Raw genomic sequence first — 5,107 nt, forward strand, 5'->3', positions numbered from 1 at the left:
TTACTCAGCAGTTGGCCTTAGTTATCAAATCGCATATTTCTCCATTTCAACATGGTTTTCGGAAAGGAAGATCTACTGTTACCAATCTGTTAGAGTTTACTTGTTACGTTTTCAAGGCCTTTTCTAGTGGTTCTCGCACTGGTGTCATATATACTGATTTTAGTAAACCGTTTGATTTATTTAACCATAACTTACTGATCTTCAAACTCCAAGACCCTGATTTCCTTTCTATTTAGTGAAATGATTAGGCTCTTATGTGCTCAATAGACCATTCAGGGTCTTTTTTGATTTCATCACCTCTGATAAATTCTCCGCGACGTCTGGCGTTCTTCAAAGTAGCCACTTAGGACCCATTTTATTTCATTTAATCCAGCTAGATCCTAATGTCTGCTGATGGTGCGAATCGCAATCACATCAGCTTCAAATTGGCTTAAATAATTTGGTTGCATGGTGCTCGTTGAATCTTATGAAAGTAGATCTAAATAAATGTAAGAAGCTTTCTCAAGAAGGAAGTCATTCATTACTCAGTATTCCATTGATTCGCACAAGTTGGAGGATATCAATTTGTTCACAGATTTACGCCTTCTATTTGACCATAGGTTATGTTTCGACTTGCATATTGAGCTCTCGTTAAGCAAAGCTAGATTCGCGCTTGGTTTTATAAAGAGGTGGTCAAAAGTGATCCTTATATTACGAAAAGGCTGTACATGTGTTTGCTTAGACCTACACTTGAGTATGCCTCTATTGTGTGGTCTCCTTCATAGAGGTGCTATATAGATTCAATTGAATCTGTTCAAAAGTAATTCCTGCTGTTTGCCCTTAGGAATTCGGGTTGGGACCCGATTGCCTCTCTTCCCCTTTATGAAAGTAGGTTGCTTCTATTATCCTTACCGTCACTTGAGAAACGCAGATTTAATCTTGGGGATTCCTTCTTTACCGAAGTAATACATGGTACTATCGACAACGCCCGCATTACTTGGTGATATAAGCTTGAATATCCCTAACCGCTTCTCTAGGCAGTTTACCTTGATTAAATACAATTATGAGCTGTTTAACGCGCTCAGAGTTGTTTGTACACACCTAAACAGTGTCGATCACTTGTTCTCAATATCGGATTCTTTAAAGTCCATTATCGGAAATTTGTTTAAAACGCGCGATTCACATATGTCTTACTTAAACTAGCTTGCCTTCTTAAATTCTCTTTTTTTTTTTTATTTCGAAAATTAAATGTGCTGTTAACGTTATCGGTTGCCAAGCTTATGCATGTTTGCAGTGGTTTATGGGTTCACTTGCAACCTTAATCTGTTCTTGTTGTGGGTGTGCTTCTGTGCTTCTTCTAGCTGCGTACATGCTTTTTTTTCTTTCTTTTTTTTCCCTTTCTTATTTATTTATACATGAAGTGTTATTCTAAGTTACTTTTCATTGTTCTTTTTTCACATTTTCCTATATATTGTATACTAGTTTTTAAAATAATTAGTATAAGTTTTACTATTAAAACTTACTTGAATTCGACTGTTAATTTGGCTTAATTAAATTTCATGTATAAGTAAGTAAATAAATAAATACAACTTTGTTACGGTTTAAAGCGCCAAATTTTTAATCTATAATCTAACAAGCGCCAAATTTATAATCTAACAATAGTCGGAGAGGCATATACACTCTCTAGACAATACAGAATACGTGACGTAAGAAAAGTCACTTCCTGTATTACGTTAAGAGATAGATGTATATTAATAACAGAACATAAGAATGTACCATAGATTTTACCATCTATTAGGCCTATATGCCTACAAACGCGGTCCTTATTGATTACACCCAAACACCTAGAACAAGCAACGCATTCAATTTCAACGTTATCAAGGTGGAGATCAAAATAGAAAGATGATCTACAGATTTGTTGATTTTAGAATTAAATATAATCGCTTTGTTCGTGGATGGATCCCAATAGAGAAATGTATAATTACTCCAATTGACCATAGGTAGAACCCTAATGTGGAATAAAATATGAATTAGTCAAATAAAGTACATAATATAAAGCAAAAAATGATAATGATATGTATATCAGAAAGTTATAACGGTAAATTAACTTGTCAGTAGCTCAGTGCAGCCATGTATATCAAGTTCTGAATCCGTATTGTCCGCTACAGTTAAAACAGTAGCTAGCTTCACAGTATTTTTGATCCTATAATATTGTTATGAACTTCGCTTTTACTAAGATACAGTTCGTATCACTGGATCGTGGATATTTTGATCAAGAGAAATACACTTCAAAGTTCTTTTATTTTACTACTTTGTCTTTCACAACAGTAGGAGTATTTATTTGCAATTATATTTTTTAACAGTAGAATTATTCACAATTTTATTTGGCCGTACTCTCAACTCAAATGTTCTTGCCTGACTAACTCTCCCTTCCACATATGTTCTATTTATGTACATTTTTACAACCATGTTCCTATATCTAAATTTGGGGAGATAAACTATGCTTTGATGGGGAGCATAGATGGCCGAAACCCTCACCTCCAAGTGGTGATACCCGGGCAACGGCTTCGGCCAGCTAAGAAGAGTTTAAGGTTTTGGGCTACTAACTCGGTGACGAGTTTCTGAGAGATGGTGAAGGGGTTCGCTGGAAGATGAACTCTTCACTCATGAAGCTAATTACTTCCTAGGAAGTTAATAGGCTATAGTACGTAGAAGGTAGTAATTTAGCGAGTGCATTGTAGATCGCCCCTGCCATGTCAGTGCAATGCCAGAGACTTATATATCTCAATGAAAAGTAGTTCGAGGGTTGGCTAACCCGGATGGTAAGGCTAATCCAAAGGCAACAGTGATCTGAGAGGTCAGCCACGCAAAGTATGCCTAAGGCTTTGTAACTAATGCTGAGAGCCACGGGGGTCAGGAGCCCGCTCATTAAGCCGTGTATGCCTACGGAAAAATGATGGGATTAAAATTAAAAGTTGTAAAACAATTTAAAATTATCTCATATATGTATGTAAGACATCTTATGATATATAAGATGCATTGGATTTACTCGATAAAGGGCCGATCTATTCTCAATAATATATAATATAAAATTAAAGGTGTTTTGGTTCTTTTGCCTTGAATATGTACTTCTAAAGGGTGCATATTAGAGTGTTATATCCTTAAAATAATATGAGTTAATTAGATGTATAAATGAAAGAAAAGGGATTTGACGGCAGGGTTTTTTAGCATTTTTACACTTTAAATTATACAGTTTAAATTATATTCACGGATGCCCAGCGGCAATGGTGTTTAATTGATTAACGGCGCTTGTGGAAACCTTATGGTGGAAGCAAGCGCATTTTTCCCTTTTTGAACTCATATAGTTGAGCAATTTGTGAGCCCTGACTGCTTGGGTGCGGCCCTTCGGGGAGTACTCGTGGTGGTTGTGGTTGGCAGTTCCAAGCCAAAGTGGAACAATCGAGTGCAGCTAGGCCTCACCACTGACCAGAGTGGGATTTATTGATCCATACGCAATAAACCGTTCTGGACTCTGGTGCTGTTCAGGCCCCTACTCTGTGGGGATTCTCTAACTCGCCAGGGGGCGTATATTAGGCTTAAAGTGGCTTGGGCCACCGTGGGATTAAGCCTTCATGGCAGGAACCCACGTTAAACCCATGCTACAAATCTATACCTAAATTTATGGTTTTATTTCTAATCCCAGTCTGCTTTTTCTCTAATCGTTTTCATCGGCCTGCACCTGCATGACGCGCCTGCGAATGTGCACTTGATTTTACCTGTCTGTTTTTCCGTTAATCGTTTTCATCGGCCTGCAGCTGCATGAGGCGCCTGCGAATGCTCATTTGGTGTTTCCTTCTTTAGGGAATTTGTTATTACGAAAATTACTTAGCTGACATTAACTGGATTTGGGATTTTCGTAACAATGTGTTTATGAATATGTTCACTTCGCCCTAACTAAAAACATACCGCAATAAGCTTAGGCGTGACCGGCGGATGGTGTTGTGTAAGGAACACCCATTTATTTAACGAATTACACGGAATTTAACATTTTTCAACAAGCCAGAAATGAAAACCAGTTTGACTTTAATGGTCTTAAAATACTAATACATCACTTTATCCCTTACAACTGTGCTTTACCGGTCTGGATTTACTTCTGTTTATATAGCGACTATTATCCTAGTCATACGGATCAGTTAATATTCCTTATGATGACATCAATCTCTGAAATGTTAAACAGGCCATCAGACAAACCGTCTATCACAATGTTCAGGCGGTTACATACAACTATAGTGCACCAACAGGGCTATCTCTGCAGTTTTACTGGACCTTAATTGTTTTACTATCTCACGGAAACTATCAATATCTACTCTCAGGTTCCTGATAGATCATTTCTCATCTCCTATATAGCCTTATCAACACGATTATCTCTATGATTCAAAAGTTTAGAACATTTATGTTCTGCCTGGCATCCGATCTTACGATCGCACGTCCGTTTTCTTTGACGGCAATTTCACTAAAATATGTATTTATGCGGATTTGCCAGATCATCCATATAAAATTACACATTAAATAATTTGGAGCAACAGAAAAGTATTTTTTCCGCATAGAAATAGTTAACAGCATAATTTAATTTAATTAACCACATGATTTTATTTTTAAAAGTTTGCTTGAATACACTAAAAAAAACCAGGCTATGCATTAGCTAAGATATAATCACATATAATATATATTTTTAAACTTCATACAAAAACGAGAAAAAGTCATCGTGTTCATTGCTTTATGTGTAATAATATATATATTTACATATAATGTGAGCATACACACGCGCGCAAGCACACTTAGGTATTCACACCGTTGAGGTTTTACACCCTCAGCTCGATAATGGGAATATAAAAACTTTTCTGTTCATTTACCATAACGAAAAGTACACAACAAATCGATCCAAAATTTGCATTCTGAATTGATTTAGGTGTGCATATTTACATTTTCTACAGTAACACAATGCGTACTTCGTGGTATCACTTACTTTTTTTGGCCAAAAACATTGTAATTTTCCTAAATTTATATAAAAAAAACTTAAATTTGTTAAAAGAAAAAAAAAAAAAAAAAAAAAAAAAAAAAAAAAAAA

The sequence above is a fragment of the Glossina fuscipes genome, unplaced genomic scaffold (genome assembly GCF_014805625.2).
Source record: "Glossina fuscipes isolate IAEA_lab_2018 unplaced genomic scaffold, Yale_Gfus_2 61185, whole genome shotgun sequence".
NCBI lineage: Eukaryota > Metazoa > Arthropoda > Insecta > Diptera > Glossinidae > Glossina > Glossina fuscipes.